General features: G+C 33.9%; 1 pseudogene across 1 annotated transcript; it reads right to left on the bottom strand.

The window, feature by feature from the left end:
- Positions 1-46: 46 nt before the first annotated feature.
- On the bottom strand, positions 47-5,850 carry LOC149175833 (actin-7-like; annotated as a pseudogene). The gene is made up of 4 exons (XR_016258023.1): positions 5,137-5,850; positions 4,871-5,044; positions 4,018-4,411; positions 47-3,839 (listed from the first exon to the last, which is right to left on the bottom strand). The product of XR_016258023.1 is annotated as an actin-7-like (transcript).
- Positions 5,851-18,603: the final 12,753 nt, after the last annotated feature.

The raw sequence follows: 18,603 nt of genomic DNA, 5'->3' as shown, positions 1-18,603 counted from the left end.
CTGCCCACAATGCTTGGGAAAACAGCACACGGAGCATCGTCTCTAGCAAATCCGGCCTTAAATAGGCATCACAAGAATAAGAATGGATAAGATCAACATAACTCAGAAACAAAATCACAATCCTTAATGAACATAATTCTTTTAAATCCTAGCTCCTTAGTTTGAGGCAATATCCGCATCGATTAGAAGATGGTCTGCAATAGACATACACTACTGGAACTTCTTGCAATCGAATTGGTGAATATAATAACAAAGATCAAGGATCATAGACCAACAATGTAAAAACTAGCCTTCATTCCCAACCTAGCCCCTTAGTTTGAGGCAATATCCGCATTGATTACAAGATGGTTTGCAATAAACATGCACTACTACAACTTCTTGCAATCGAATTGGGGAATTCACTATTTAAATCCTTTTAAAAAAAATTAGATTTATGTTTGTAGACTATCAAGTGAATTTTACTATCTTAATTCTATTCAATGGATACTTTATTACTGTAATTATATTCATTGGGGATTTTGTGCATAGTAAAGGAATTCGTATTCAAGGTCTATGACCAAAGTTTGGCTCATGGTTGTTTAGGGTGTGAAATGTTAATATTTCTTTCTATTTAGGATATAAGAATATCATTTGTTCCTTTATTAGACCATTGTAGATTATTAGATTTCAAAATATACAAAACTTTATTTGCTCAATAGCAAAAAAACTCTCAACCATGTATTTGGAGTTTCTTTTATATATGCTAGCTATAAAAAATATTCATCTAGGCATAGAGAATTAGTATTGGAATGATTGTCTAAAATAATGGCTTGACTAATTCCTTGAAGCTAGCTTGCCCATTAATCCCAAGTCTTGCTACTGTCTGAAGTTTCTTGAATAAAGGAAAAGTTAGCTTTCCCATTAATCCCAAGTCTTGCTACTGTCTGAAGATTCTTGAATAAAGGAAATAGGAAAGAGAATTAAGAAACTGCATTTCTTAAAATTTCAAGAAGAATGGTAAATTGTGCCTTCCAAAAATCCTTACAAGCATGAGGTTGAAATGGCAGAAATGGCAGGTGGTGGAAGAGGCAATATCTGCATCGATTACAAGATGGTCTACAATAAACATACACTACTGCAACTTCTTGCAATCAAATTGGGGAATTCACTATTTAAATCCTTTAAAAAAATTTAGATTTATGTTTGTAGACTATCAAGGGAATTTTACTATCTTAATTCTATTCAATGGATACTTTATTACTATAATTATATTCATTGGGGATTTTTTGCATAGTAAAGGAATTGGTATTCAAGGTCTATGACCAAAGTTTGGCTCATGGTTGTTTAGGGTGTCAAATGTTAATATTTCTTTGTATTCAGGATATAAGAATATCATTATGATATAATCTATGACAAATGTCAGGATACAACTCATGCAATTGGATTTGTGCCTTTATTAGACCATTGTAGATTGTAGAGAATTAGTATTGGAATGATTGTCTAAAATAATGGCTTGACTAATACCTTGAAGCTAGCTTGCCCATTAATCCCAAGTCTTGCTACTGTATGAAGTTTCTTGAATAAAGGATAAGATAGCTTGCCCATTAATCCCAAGTCTTGCTACTGTCTGAAGTTTCTTGAATAAAGGAAATAGGAAATTGAATTAAGAAATTGGATTTCTTAAAATTTCAAGAAGAATGGTAAATTATGCCTTCCAAAAATCCTTACAAGCATGAGGTTGAAATGGCAGAAATGGCAGGTGGTGGAAGGGAGAAAGTAAAAAATCAAAATGGTAATACAAATGAATGGATCCCTTAGAATGAGCTACCGGGAAGCCAACCAATATTTTGAGGATTACAATCCAAAGAAATGTCAAGTGGTGGAAGGGGGAAAGTAAAAAATCAAAATGGTAATACAGATGAATGGATCCCTTAGAATGAGCTACCAGGAAGCCAACCAATATTTCGAGGATTACAACCTTTCTATTCTTAATCATAGATTAGGAGGCAAAGTTTGACAGGCCCCAGATTACCAGGTGTTGCGCTTTGACTTTAATACATACAGGTGATTTACAAAAGTTACTGAGTACAGGGAATAATTCCAAGGATGGATATATAGAAAAACTAATCCCAAGGAAGACACTTTGTATCAATATTGGCATTCACATGTTTGAATTGGAATGTTTTCACCATGGATCAATTTGATTCTAGATATGCCAAGCTACCACCTAAATTTGTCAATCAGATGTTAACTACATGGTCATTTACCTAAAATAATTGTTGAAAGCAATGAATTTATAGACTCATAAAGTTGGTTTTAATTTAAAAACCTGTGTCAATAATTGAAAAACCCTTGCCTAGCCTCCCCCTTTACAACTCCATTAAAATAGAAATTGAAAACACTCAATTTTTTTTATAATTATAAATTAGCAGCCTTTTATGAAGTTAGAAGAACAACCATGCCTTGTAATTTTCCAGAGCCAAATATGATAAGTAGAATAAAAGATGTTAATAAACTTCGGGAAACCTATTACAAGATAAAATAAAATTTATGAAAAGAGTCAGGGGCTTACGTACTATTATCTTAAAGGATTTCTCTACCGACTACATATATACTATGGATATACATCAGCGATGTAAAATTACATATTCCTTCTTTGTTCAATGTACATGTACCTCTTGAACATTGAACATGAATTTTAAATATGTATTAATAATCAGCATTTAAAACATTGAGACCAAAGGAGAGATTCAGTGGATGGACATTGAATTGTCAGGATTAAAACTTGAGGACTTGATTACCTTAGAAAGCCACATATATTTATAGCACCATATGTAGTTTTTTTCCTGAATTATAGCTTATTTGTTCAGTTGCAAGTTTGCATCTGTTGGTCTGGTCACAATAATGAAGCATTTAGTCAACTGGTCCCTAATGCTTTGAAGGTTGTCATAGGATTCTTATGAGGTGTAATTTCCCTATTAGAATCACTAAAATAAAACAAGTCCAATTATGTACAAAGCCTAATCTCTTCAATTGTATCTTTTGTATCTCTGTATAACAACCCACATGGAGATGGGAAACAACTCTGCCCTTGATGCAGTTGATTTTCCAGCACTTCTGCAAGACCACACATGTTCTTACATTCAATCATGTGGTGGTTATTTATAAACTTCAGGCAGAGAAAAGACTTGAGTGATGTTGTTTTTATGTGACAAGGCCAAATGAAGCGACTGGCAGTTGTAGTACATACCTGCTGGAAAGTACTGAGAGAAGCCAAAATAGACCCTCCAATCTAGACACTGTATTTTCTTTCTGGAGGTCCCACCACCTTAATCTTCATGCTGCTGGGAGCCAGTGAAGTAATTTCCTTACTCATTCGATCTGCAATCCCAGGAAACATTGTGGAACCACCACTGAGCACAATATTCCCATACAACTCTTTACGAATATCCACATCACACTTCATAATAAAATTGTAAGTAGTCTCATGGATTTCGGCTGCTTCCATTCCTACTAAAGATGGCACAACACTTCTGCACATCTGAACTATTCTGCACTGATGGTGATTACCTGGCCATCAGGAAGCTCATAGCGCTTTTCCAATGAAGAGCTATATTTTGCAGTCTCCATCTCCTATTCAAAAACTAGAGATACATAGGCTAATTTCTCCTTCATATCTCGGACAATCTCGCGCTCTGCGGTGGTGGTGAAGGTGTACCCACGTTCTATAAGAATCTTCATCAATGCATCCGTCAGATCACGCCCAACAAGGTCCAGTCTGAGTATGGCATGAGGCAAAGCGTATCCCTCATAAATTGGGACAGTGTGTGTGACACCATCACCAGAATCAAGCACAATAACTAGGATGATAAGTGTAAAACAATTAATGATAGCCTAAAATAAGATCTTAACAAAATGCACGTGTTAGTGCAACTTATAACTCTTAGAAGTATCAATTCAACACAATTATCAGTGGAAATGGACATAAAAGATCCAAAATTAATGGCTGAAAGGGGATGGAATAATAAAAAAGCGTACTAGTGGTTCGTCCACTTGCATACAGAGAAAGTACTACCTGGATTGCAACATACATGGCAGGCACATTGAAAGTCTCAAACATTATCTGTGTCATCTTCTGTCTATTAGCCTTGGGGTAAAGTGGTGCCTCTGTGAGAAGCACAGGGTGTTCCTCAGGGGCCACTTGGAGTTCATTGTAAAATGTGTGATGCCAGATCTTCTCCATGTCATTCTAGTTGGTCACAATACCATGGTCGATCAGATACTTGAGAGTCAAGATACCCCTCTTTGATTGAGCTTCATCTCCAACATATGCATCATTTTGCCCCATACCAACCATCAGACTAGTATGCCTTGGTCTGCCCAAAATGCTTGGGAAAACAGCATGCAAAGCATCGTCTCCAACAATTCCAGCCTTATATAGGCATCACAAGAATAATAATGGATAGGATCAGCATAACTCATAAACAAAATCACAGTCCTCAATGAACATAAATCTTTTAAAACCTAGCTCCTTAGTTTGAGGCAATATTTGCATCAATTACAAGATGGTCTACAATAGACATATACTACTGCAACTTCTTGCAATCAAATTGGCGAATATAATAGTAAAGATAAGGATCATAGACCAACAATATAAAAACTAGTCTTCATTCCCAACCTAGCCCCTTAGTTTGAGGCAATATCCACATCGATTACAAGATGGTGTGCAATAAACATACACTACTGCAACTTCTTGCAATCGAATTGGGGAATCTAATAACAAAGATCATGGATCATAGACAAACACTGTAAAAACTAGCCTTCATTCCCATAGACCAATGTGATCTGAATGAGACATAAATATTAGAAAAACAAAAACATAAATACCAACCTTAACCATTCCAGATCCATTGTCACATACAAGGGGATGGATTTCTTCTGCATCACCCATTCTTAGAGGAGGATAAATAGAACACTATTCAAAACATATCCAATACCAAAGGACAAAAAAATAAAGGAGACCTTACCTTAATCGTAGAGGGTACAAGGCTCTGCCTTTCTGCTCCTGTGGTCATGATGAAAACGCAAGGTTATTTTTTTTTTGTAAAATTGATAATCAAGAAGAAAAACAACCTAGGGTTAACTGAGAACTCTTACAGAGCATTTATATGGTAGTGAACCAATGCTTGCCCCATTTGGAAGTAGAGGAGATTAGTCTCAGAAGGGTTTTTCACCCTCATAAACTTTTGGGAGAGCAGTATCTGAGATGGCTGGAACAACACTTTTGCACATCTGAACCATTCTACACCGATTGTGATTACCTGGCCATCAGTAAGCTCATAACTCTTTTCCAATGAAGAGCTAGATTTTGCAGTCTCCATCTCCTGTTCAAAATCTAGAGATACGTAGTCTAATTTCTCCTTCATATCTCGGACAATCTCGCGCTCTGCAGTGGTGGTGAAGGTATACACACGTTCTGTAAGAATCTTCATCAATGCATCCATTAGATCATGCCCAACAAGGTCCAATCTGAGTATGGCATGAGGCAAAGCATATCCCTCATAAATTGGGACAGTGTATGTGACACCATCACCAGAATCAAGCACAATACACAAGTTCAATATTTTTCGTCTGATCCAATACGCTCCACAGGGCCAAGGTCTGCACAGTGGCCAGTAGATTCAAGCAAGATCATGAATGATACAAGGCCAGTAGATTCAAGCAAGATACTGGACGATACAAGTCCTCGCCACTCCCATGTGACATCTTATAGTGGACATGGATCGTAGAACAATGTTTCAGAAAACCTATGGAAGAGGAGGATCGTAGAACGATGTTTCAGAAAACCTATGGAAGAGGTAAGATAGGTAGAGTTTTAGTTATAATGAGAACTTTAATCATGGTGGCAAATATTTTAATCGTCTAACATCAAATCAAATGGATCATAGTAATACATAGTAAGACACGTAAGGTAAGAGGGGAGTTGATTTCAAAAGGGAACACCTTACAGTGTAAATATACTATATTTTATTTTATGATATATTTAAGAGTGTAATTTAAATGTTGGATGATTTTTTAAAAATAATTTTGAATAAATTTGATTTGAAATTTTGAGAAACAAAATTATTTATGATTGAATTTATACAAATTAAATGCTTAAAAATTTGGATTTATTTATACACATTATTAGAATAGCTATATAAATTAAATTGCTAGTAAATTTAGATAAACATCAATTTATAATAAATACCAAAATACTTACTCCACTATACATGTGCCCAAATTTAAAAAATTTATAACAGTTAAATAAATTATAACTTTATTTTAAACTATTATTGTTATTAATTACAAAAACAATAATATATGAGTTAAACATATATACATTTTCAAAAACATGTAGCCATATCCTTAGTGATGGATATTCACCTCACTTTACCATGGAAATTTTTAACTCATAAATAACTCTTCTTATAATACCATGGTTTTTCAATACCATTTGCCCAATATGATGTGAGTTGATATGACCTTCTCTTTAATTAATTAATTTAAGATAAGTTTATTAAAAGAACATAACTAACTTGGAGATAAATCTTAACCCTTGATCTATGAATATTTCATCATATTCTATAGAGGTTAAATGTTTACCATCCAATCAAAATGTCTCATGTGAGTAATCCCAAAATGCTCGAACATAATTACTCTTTTGACAAAAGCCCCAGATCTGAAATTATTGATAAATAAAAAGATTAATGTAATGTAATGTAAACATTTTAGCTCCGTCAAAATAAAATAAAAGTATAAAAATAAAGATAACCATATAAAAATAAAATAAAATAAAAATAGAAATGACCCATGGTATTAATGTGGAATATAGGTTATTTAAAGGGGGAAATTAAACCATCCTAGATCCATTTTAACTCCAAAGCTACCAAGCCTCTAGAGGGATCAAATCTCTTGAGATGCAAACCTCTTTTAGAGTGAAAAGAGATTTGATCCATCTCAACATTTGGTAAATCTAGAATTAAGATAGATCATTTTAACAAATTTTCTTTTTAAAACCTATCATCTTTATTCAAAAAAACCCAATTATTAACAAAGCAACAAGATACAAAAAAATAGGGATTTGAGCCAGAGGCTCAATTATTTACCAACTATATTTATATTCCACATTGAGAACTTCTTTATTCGAACATGGCCCCAGTTATTAACAAAGTTCACACTTTGACAATGAAAACCTAGGGAATTGAGCTGCACACCAATTTATTTGTTAGCGTTGCTTTCTATGCCACGTGTAAAGCATAGCAATTATCACACACATTAAGACATGATATTTTCTCCTATGACTATGTGGCAATGTCTATTCTTGAGACGAGGAAAGAATTGGCATCGGAGGGCCAAAATGATTAAATTTATGCAAATTAATTGTTTAAATATATTAAATTTATTTATACACATTATTAGCATAGCTATATAAATTAAATTTCTAGTAAGTTTAAATAAACATCAATTCATAATAAACACCAAAATACTTACTCCACTATACATGTGCCCAAATTCATAACAATTAACTAAATTATAACTTTATTTTAAATTATATCTATATATATATATATATATATATATATATATATATATATATATATATATATATATATATATATATATATATATATATATATATATATATATGAGTTAAACATACATACATTTTCAAAATTATGTAACCATATCCTTAGTGATGGAGATTCACCCAACTTTACGATGGAGATTCTTAACTTATAAATAACTCTTCTTACAATACCATGGTTTTTCAATACCGCATGCCCAATATGATATGAGTTGATATGACCTATTTTTAAATTAATTAATTTGATATAAAACTTGGAAAATATATTTCTTACTTGTCTTTGTTGTGATTCATTCTATATATAGGAGTATGTTCCGAGTATTTGGGAGCTTGTTTAGGTCTAGTTGGTTGAGAGATCCTCTCCAACTAGTTATCTTCCTAGATTGGTGTGTGGTTGAGATATTCACTCAACCAATAGATTATATGTCCAAGATAGATTAGCTATCTCGAGATATAGCTCCTTGTATTTATAAGCCCCAAGGGTTAGCTCAGTTGGTCAAAATCAGTGCCTCGTCGTTCGGGAGGTCACAGGGTCCATTCTCCCCGAAGCCCTTGGGGTTAGGCCTAGCTAGTGGGCCGTGGGGCTAGATTCCCTTCAGGGTTGATCAGCCCATATTTTTCCGTGGACGTAGCCACCACCCATTGACCAGGGTGTCAGTGAACCACAACCAAAAAAAAAATAGCTCCTTGTATTTATATTGTATTGATGTGAATTTATTTTTGGTGTGCATTATGCAAATTTAACTTGGTATCAAAGCCCGTTTGGGGCTGGGGCCTTGGCCCCTCCTAGGCCAAGAGAAACAAGAGAGTATATATTTATTTTGTAATAGTGTGTTGATTTTTTTTAAGCTTTTCCATCAGACTTGTTTGTTGCATACTTGAAATCGGCGTGGAAAACAACAATCAGTTGATCGCTTGAGCTGAGCATTGGCAAGGAAAGGAGGGTCGAACTTGAAAATTTCATTGGGTGTTGTGTATACCCGCGCAGATGGTGCAATTAATACATGATATTTTCTCCTATGACTACTTGGAAAATTCTATTCATGAGACGAGAAAAGAAGTGACATTGGAGGGGAAAAATGACTTAAAATTGGATTACAACCCATGGTTAAATTTGATAGTTATTTAAATGTATTTCAGTTTTAAATGTCATATACTAGTGTAGATTTTTACTTGTAGATTCAACAACTTATGTGTTATGATAAAACATAAGACAAGAATCTACTCCACTCTTCACCAAAAACCAAAATTGATCAATGAAAATAATAAGCAGAAAAGGAAGAATATCAATCACACATAACACAATATTTCTCTAGGGAAAGCAAGTGCTAAAAACCCTGACTATCTATATTGCATTAACCAGAAGATCTTAGAAGAAAATACAATTCTTTTTCAACCCGAAAAATTCATGCACTAGTATAATCTATCTCTTTGCCTCACAAGCTAGCTCAAGCCAACACTTAGCCAATTTTTCTTCCTGCTAAGCCCTTACTTCCTTGCATAATTCATGAGAGAATTAGCCTCTATTTAATGTGTAAATTCTCACTCCATAACTGTGCAATCCATCCATAGGCTCTCAACTAATTGCATGCATCATCTGTACAACTCAAAAAATTATACAACTGATATTACACTGTCCCTGAACTCTAATATCAATTGGGTCTTCCTCTGAACTGACATGCATGAGTTATTTATGAGTGAACCTTTAGTTAACTAGTGTGGTACTGGTGATGCACTAATGCACTACCCCACTACTAGACCTATGCTAGTTCCTCCAACAGTTAGAACTAGTTTAACTGACTATAACTTAGTTAGACTAAGTTATCTAATTACAACTCCAAAGAACCCAACATGCCCCCCTAAAATTTAGGGATCACTCTACATGACTCTAGATAGACTTCCAACTCAAATTTCCTAAGTCAATTAAGTCAATTTAACTTAATTTACTATTACAAGTTGCTATGATAATATAATTTCAATTTAATTCCTAATTTAACTCAAGGACAAATTAAATTGGAATTTCTAGATGTTATTTTTAACATTTCTTGTTGCTATTTTCAACAACTAGTTTGACAACTGAGTTATGATAGGTTTTCCCATTGTTTCAAAAAATATATACTTACTCTACCTTAAGTTCCAAATAAATAGTAGTTCTAACTCTTAGAATTGGAAATTTAATTTGTAGTATAATCCAATAAATCTTCAGCGTAATGTAGAATTTTAACATATAATTTTGATGTTTCCATAATATAACAAGGAGTTTTGATTTCTCTAGTTTTTTCCATAACTAATAATAGGGAAATTGCACTGAGAGACACTCTCCAACCTAGGGATGGAATTTGATGGGAAAATTTCCTGTGATGGGGTGATTTTCTCATCAAATACAATTTAAAATTTTTAAAAATCGTCAAAATCCTTCTTTGAAATTGTGAAGATAGGTCAAGGATGTGTGAAAACCATCAAATTTGATAGGTGGGTCTAATTTGAAATTCCAACCCTGGTCCAACCTTGTAGGAAGAGATGTAATATCTTGTCGTGTCCTGTTATGTAACCATTTTGATTGGTCTAATTACATAAAAATAAAAATAAAATAACAATAATATAAGTAAAATAAAATTGATCTAAAAAAGTCAATTTACCATTCCTAGTTTTTTGGCTTCAAGTTTTGACAACCCATGGGTTTTCCAATGGTATATATATATATATATATATATATATATATATATATATATATATATATATATATATATATATATATATATATATATCTATATATATATATATATATATATATATAGATATATATCTATATATATATATATATATATATATATATATATATATATACTAGCCTAGATCAATCTTAACTCTGGTTGCATTAAGAGATATCAATTTTCTTTTCACTCTAAAAGAGGTATGCACCTTAAGGGATTTGATTCCTCTTAGCACTTGATAGATCCATAGTTAAGATTCTAGGCTGGTTCCATAACTAATTATGCATTCAAAAATTAAGGAAAACTATACATCCCATATGACTATTCAATTGAAGTCTAATCCATTTCTATATATCAATCTACTCAAGCACAACACACTGGCTTAAAGGACAACTCATTATTATCAATATATATACCTAATTATCACATATATATATATATATATTCTATGTGATAATTAGGTATGTAGATTGATAATAGTGAGTCTTCCTTTTTTACTCAAATGTGTATTAGCTATTTGCTTACTCTTTTTCACAATTTTAATTTTACCAATGTAATCTTTAACATATCAAAGATTGAATTGATATAATATAATTTAAAAGTACAAAAACAATTCTCATCACTTTAATTAATTATATCTATCTTAAATTTTTGAAATTGGAGATCCATTTATAAAATTCCTAAATGAGCAAAGTGTATTTTTCAAGATTCTTCAATTATAAAATACCAATTATAAACCAAAAAATACAATGTAAGAAGTCTATATCATGCTGGACTTTTACGAATAACCAAAGAGGTGTTATGGAGGAATGATAAAAAAATAAATCTCATGAATTAATTCTTTGGTCGTTGTGGCTAATGGATATCCACTAACTGATAGTGATTGATTGCAATGTTATAGTAAGGTCTGATGATTCTAGTCTTCAAAATAATGGATTTGTTATATAATCTGTAATTTTTCCAATAAAGTTTAGGTGGCCTACAACTGAAGTTTCCATCATGAAATCTACAATTTTTTGTTATATTCCAACTTCACTAAAGATGTACTAATGTCTTTTTCAAGGGTTGTGATAGGACCTGTTCTGTGACACTTCCAAACAACAATGACAAAAATTGTTGGAATATTTACCAATACTGAGAGGGTAGTGAAACAATATTGGGAACTTTTTCAACAATTTTAATCATATCATGTTTTAAAAAATAAAAAGTTGACAACACCATTCAACAATGCATAACATTGTAGACAATACACAAGATATTTTTAGGTGGAAACCCATCCAATAGAAAAACCACTAAATGCTTTTTAATATATGTCTTAAATATTAAATAAGCATGAAGCTCCAACTTCCAAGATTCTCTAGTAACAACTAGAAGGAGGATCCAACCTCCTGGTTTTATCAGTTCCAACTGAAAGGATGCCCCCACACCCCGGTTTAACCAACTCCAACTAGAAGGATGCTCCAACACCCTAATTTTATCATCGCTGACTGAAAGGATGCTCCAACACCTTGCTAATATCCTAGCACCACCCTACCATCATAAAGTGTTCTTAGGCTCCAACCTAAAGGAGAGTTCAATCTCTTCCTTTCACTACCCTACCACCTTGAAGATAGAAGATAAAATAATTATTAGAAAAATTTGAGGTAAACAATGGGACTCTTAACAAAAATGTGCAAAAAAAAAAAACTTTATAAGAACCAATAGGGTTTAATATGACGATTCACCATTTTTGGATTAAAAAAGTAAAAAAAAAACTACTTTTTCAACTCGTATTTTCAACTGATCTCCCTACTGTTTTTGCTCAAATTTCGAGTAGGAGCACTCATTAGATGAAACAATTAATTCCTTATCCAAGGAATATCCATATTGTCAATACTTTCGATGGACCTTGCTACACAAAAAATGAGAAATACATGAAAAATGTGATTGCAATAACATTTTTCAGGTATTTCTCAATTTTTTTGTAGCAAGGTCCATCGAAAGTATGCAACATATGCAATCCTTAGATGAGGAATAAAATTCTACATCCAAAAAGTGCTCTTGCTTGAAATTTGAGTAAAACTATAGGGAGATAAGTTGAAAATATGAGTTGAATTTTATTTTTTTCTTTTTTCCCTCTAAAATTTGATGATGTAATCTAATATTATTTTATTATTTCCACTATTATTTTATGATATTCCTTAGGGGGCATATTTTAGACCTCAAAAATTCTCTAATGAAGATAGATTACACTAGTCTCACTAATCGACTTTCGCACTCACTACTGCAACCATTGTTGTCAATAACCTTGGTGTCTTTGTTGCCAATACTATTGTTGGACTCTATTTGCTTTATCATTATATTATTGTAAATGTTACCACTATCACTGTTAACTCTTACCAACATTCATAATCCAATGTGCCACAAATATGTCTTGTGCCCAACCTTAAGTTGTCTTAACATTTTCCTTAAGAAACACAATATCATAAGATGCCAAGTCAATTACCTTTCTGCAATCTAATCCCCAACTCAACAATTCAATAACATTCTGCAGAACAAACTCTATCCAAACCCTAGAAAAATTTTGATCAACCACAATTCAAAATACTCTTACTACTCAATAATGCATTAAACCCTAGCTCAACAGTTCTTGCTCAACCACATATCAACATAAAAAATCAACCATTACTCACACAACTCAGTCACATATAAATACTTACATCAACGCTGACTTAACTATACACAATTATACTTGTTTTCCAAACTTTGTCACCAACAATATCGTTAGGCCATTACAATGCTCATGAAAATAATAGCTAAAGCATTACTCTCCGATATTAACCTCAGTTACACTTATACAATAGTATACAACTTTAGGAATAACTAATGGCAATGAAGAAGACTCTTTGTAATGTGAAGGCTAGATGTCATATGGAACAACTATCAACTGTTAGAAATTAAATAACAAGACCATGAAACATAAATATTAGAAACACAGAAAAGCATAAAACAAGAGAGACACAGATATATGTGGTTCACCCAATACAGGCTATGTCCACAGAGAAACAACCAATCCTTCCTTTTATATCATCCAACAAACTGAAGGGATACAACCTACAACAAATCTACTGCAACCTCCTCTCCACTCTCACACAGTCACATCTCCTTTTCTCACATAATAATACATAACCGCAATAAAATTCCATCATATAAACTAAGAGATCCTTCTAGGGAAATAAAACCTAAATTAACATAAATTCTACTGTTAGATCTTCCTCCTAATGAACGATCCATATTGACTACGAAATTACAATATTTTAACAAGCTAATTTTCTCAAAAAAAATATTTTCAGGGGAAATTCACTTGAATGCCTACTAGGGTGGACCAAAAGCATGTTTCCTTACCCCCACCACCCCCTAGACCCCCCAACAACACTAGTGGGGTGGGGGGGAATGCCCCCATCAAGGACTAAGATCCAAACACACCTGAAATAAGACCTCTGAATCAAGAAGATAATCAAGCTCCGCACCCAACAATATCCCCACTTGGAGACTAATTATAGCAACTCCACCGCTTCTTCAGTTACTAGACAATAGTTCCACTTGGACTTGGTTGTTTCTCATATTTACCATCATACTTGAAGGCCAATTGAAACTAAGCACAAACTCGTTTTCTCCCTGGTCACTACCTTTTTTAGCATATCTATAGGATTTTGGCTAGTGTGTATCTTTTCCAGCTTTAACTGTCCATCTTCCAAAATTGACTGTATGAAATGGTACCTGAGTTGTATATGCTCAGTATTAGAATGAAAATTTGTGTTCTTTTCAAGATGAATGGAACTCTAGCTGTCACTATATAACCTTCCAATCTCCTGCTTCTTTCCTAATTTGTCCATAAACCTTTGTAACCAAATCATTTTTTTACTAGCTTCTATAGTAGCAACATAATGCACTTCCATTGTTGAAAGTGCAACAATTATTTGCATTTTAGAAAACCAACTTATTGTTGTTCCACCTACAGTAAACACATACCTGTGGTGCTCCTCCTATTATCTCTATCACTTTCCGTATCTGAATCGACATATCCCTATAGAACAATGTTTGAATCTCCAAAACATAATTCTCAATTAGTAGTACTGCTCAAATTCATGAGAATCCACTCCATTGTCATCCAATGTGCTTTTCTTGGATTGTTCATATACCTTCTCACAACTTCCATTGCATGTGTAATATCAAGACTTGTGCACACCATTGCATACATTAAACTTCCAATTGTTGATGCTGATGGAACTTTATACATATTATCTATCTCTTCTTGAGTCTTGGGACACATCTCTTTACTTAGTTTTAAATGACTAGCCAAAGGTGTACTAACTAGTTTTGCATTTTTCATTTTGCATATTAAATATTTCCAACACCTTTTCTATGTACTCACATTAAGACAATGTTAATTTGCAATTTTTCTCATCTCTAGTTATTCTCATACCAAGGATTTTCTTTGCAGCACCCAAATCCTTCATTACAAATGAATTTACCAATTTTCTTTTAAGCACATTTATTTCTTACATGTTAGACCCTACAACAAGCATGTCATCTTCATATAATAGCAATATAATGTAGCTACCATAATTTTGTTTCTTAAGATAAACATAATGGACAGAGTGACATCTAGTATAACCTTGTTTAGACATTTTTAAACTTGTCAAATTTTAGATGCCATTTCCTTGGATCTTGTTTCAAGCCATACAAGCTCTTCTTCAAGTTGCAAACTAATTTCTCCTTTCCTTTGACCTCATACCCTTATGGTTGTGGCATACAAATCTCTTCCTCCAAATCCCCATAGAGAAAGGTTCTCTTTACATCTAATGGTTCAAGATGCAAATCTTCTATTGCCACTAGACTTAAAATAGTTCTAATTGAATTCATTTTAACAACAAGAGAAAATATTTCACCAAATTCTATAGCTTTGTTTTGTGCAAACCCCTTCACAACAATTCTAGCCTTATACCTATATTCTCCTCCATCTTCTTCCTTCAACCTGTAAACCCATTTATTCTCCGTTGTTGTTTTACCTATAGGAAACCTGACTAAGTCCCAAGTCTGGTTATGTACCAAGGCATCCATCCCCTCTTTCAAGGCTTGCTCCTACTTCTTCCTGGTTTCTACCTACATTGCTTCTTCATATCCTTCTAGTGCACTAGAATCAATCAACAATACATAATATAATGAAGGAGGGTATCGTTTAGGGGGTCTACTTAACTTGGTAGATGTTCTAACATTAGTTGCAGGATATTTAGGTGTTTGTTGTTGTTTTTGTTCTTTCTACTGATCATTATGATTTTCTAGCACTTTTAACTTTTGTTTTTCTGTGATCTCATCAAGCATTGTGTATTTTTTGTTTTCCATTTCCTTTTTCTTTCCTTGCAACTGATATTTGTACAAGACCCTTTCATTGAATACCACATGTCTATTCCTAATGATTTTATGGTTTTCATAATCATATAAGTCATAACCAAAATCATTAACACCATATCCAATAAAGGTACACTTATTTGATTTTCCCTCAATTTTTTTTTTTTTTTTCTCTCTATTAATGTGGACAAATGCTTCACAACCGAAAGTATTTAGAAATGAGTAGTTTACCTTCTTACCTATCTGTTATAGAAATATTTGGGCACTGCAACCCCAATCACATATGTCCATAAACCAAGGGCTTCTGAGTCCCTAAAAGTGTTGTTTCATACCCTAAAGGAGCAAGGTCAGCTGATTACGTCATCTCCTAGAAGTTCTCCATGAAAAACTACTCAAAACTGGTCAAAGTAGGACCATACAGACTGCCCAGTGTTAAGGGTGCAATGCATCTCACGTGCCACATGTAAAAAGTGCGATGCATATTAGAAAGCCCTTGTATGGGGTACGATGAGCGAGAGAAGGCAAATGGCAGAAGCAGTTTGCTAGGTGGAGACCCTGAGAATCTTCTAGAAGCTGCTCATTGGACACTTGCCTCTCTGAATTCGCCCAAGGATGAGTAAGAGATCATGAAATCTCCAAGTGGAACCAAGAACTATCAGATAGATGACACTAATAAAAATCCCAGAAACTGACTCACGCCCCTGCAAACATCTATATATGGATCCCTCATCCCAGAGATCCAAAGGTTGGAATTTTGTAATTTTCAAGGAAGTGCTGTTGGTTTCTCTTTGAAGACATTTTTGGGTGATCTTGCTTTGTATGAGGTGAAGAGGGCTTTCATGCAAGGAGGATGGCATTGGGTCGGACCAATGGGTTGTAATTCTCTCTTCTACTACTTCTATCAATCAAGTTATTTGAGTTTTCCTCCATATTCTTGTATATCTCTGAATCTTGTATTGATATATGCATTTGTATGGTTAATATACATCTGATCCTATATTGTTTATGGTTATAGATCTCTATGCTTTGATGGTATTATGTTGCTTTGACTCTACAAGTGCTCTTTGAAGCAAGACAAGTAAGGAAGGACTGGCAAAACTTTGTCAAAGGGGAAAGGAAACAAGCAAGGAGCCAAGCGAAAGACTGAGGTTGGTACTCTCTGCTTCTTTCTCATCTATCTTTCGTAAAGGAAGACACAAGTGACTTTAGTTTTTTTGTTTCTAAGATAGCTACCCATCTTAGTGGGACTAGCAGTTCTAAATAGACACTAGTTTTCCCAATAACAAAATGGCGACTCCGCTGGGGAGCGAATAGCTTGTTTGCTTGTTTATATTTTTTTGCTTTATAAACTACAGACAGAGCCTGAAGTTAAGCCGGTTAGCCTTCGAACTGCATTTGCTATGCAAGTGCAAAGTAGATCAACACTGCTTCAGTCAATCTCCGAGTTTTTTTATGAACTAAACAACTTACTTTCAAACATCCTAAGTGCCCTAGAGGTAGCTCAAGTAACCTCATTAGATCAGCCCCTATACTTTGTATTTATTAACTATCATTAGCTCAGCCTAAATCCTTGAACTAAGCTGCAAACTGTGACCAAAAACCAAGTTAAAGTCTCATCCCTAGACCATCGCACTGTCTCCTTTTGGTAGACTGGATGCATCACACCTTCCGTGTGCAGTAAGTGGGATGCATCCCTGTTTCCCTGTGTTACAGGTGCGATGATCAGATAAGACTGTTTCTGCCTCCAGATTTTGGTTTTTTCTTCACTGTCTTCAGCTTTATTCAAGAGTTTTGTTGTTTGTGATCAGTATACCACTATTGAAACCCCCTTCCTTTGCATTATTCAGCCTCCATTGTACAAAGAATTGTGAATGATTTTTGTGTATTTTTCGCCATTTACAGTTCTCCTTTACAAAAAGTAGCTTAATCGAACTATCGTCTTTTGATTTGAAAGTGTCGCAAGTGTCATTTTTAGTCAAAGAAAAGAATCCTCCTCTTTTTAATAGTCGATTACACCGTTACTCTTGTATTTGATCTGAATTAATAGTATTTCAAGTGTCGAAAGCAGTTTTCAATTCAAAATCGCAAAGTGTCGTCCTTGTCTTCCTTTCGTTTTTTGAAAAGAAAATTGTTAGTACTGTTGCTTTGAAAGAAGAGATAATTTATATATGTACTTAGCATTCCTTTTGTCATTCACACATTAAGAAAGCGGAAAACAAATACATGCATGTGCATTTTCATTTAGACTGCTTGTTGATTTTGATTTAGGATAGTGCATCTAGTGTGTGCTCGCTGCTCTATGTTGAAATAATTTCACTTCTCTTTCCTTAGTAGCTAGGATTTTCATTGCAAAAATAAGAGTAAATGACTGTTTATCATCTTAGATTACATATTTAGGAGTTGTATATCTACATCACGTGGTGAACCTTAAAGGCAAACTTCTTAAGAAACATCAACTATAAAATAAATTCAATGAACATAAAAATGCTTTGGAACCTAACGCACAACATCTAGAAGTCTAGGCTAGAGACATATTCCAGCGTCGTAAAGCCTGGTAACTGTCGCTTTCATCGTAGGTTAGGTGATTCCTCCTCTTTGAGACGACAAGTGCTAGTACAGACTTGTGCTCCCACGTACCATTGAGTATATATTGGGAGACCACAATAGGCTATATCCTTTATCCTTAGGAAGCCGTGTCTGCCGCCCTATCAATCGCAATGCACTAAACACAACATTCAGGAAGATTGAGTGTCGTACCATAAAAAGTATTCTGCAGTTTTGCAATTGGTTTGGTAATCCCTCTATCTAGATTTCTAAAGTAGTCTCTTTCATTCCTTTTCAGACTTCTTAAAGGAAAAAGTCCATCTGAGCACTTGTCACTTCAGGCTCATT

This window comes from Pinus tabuliformis, chromosome 4_1 (genome assembly GCF_031772625.1).
Source record: "Pinus tabuliformis cultivar Carrire ecotype Pingquan chromosome 4_1, CPIR1, whole genome shotgun sequence".
Classification (NCBI taxonomy): domain Eukaryota; kingdom Viridiplantae; phylum Streptophyta; class Pinopsida; order Pinales; family Pinaceae; genus Pinus; species Pinus tabuliformis.
The sequence above is the reverse complement of the archived record's forward strand: the minus strand, read 5'-3'. Positions and strand labels throughout refer to the sequence as shown.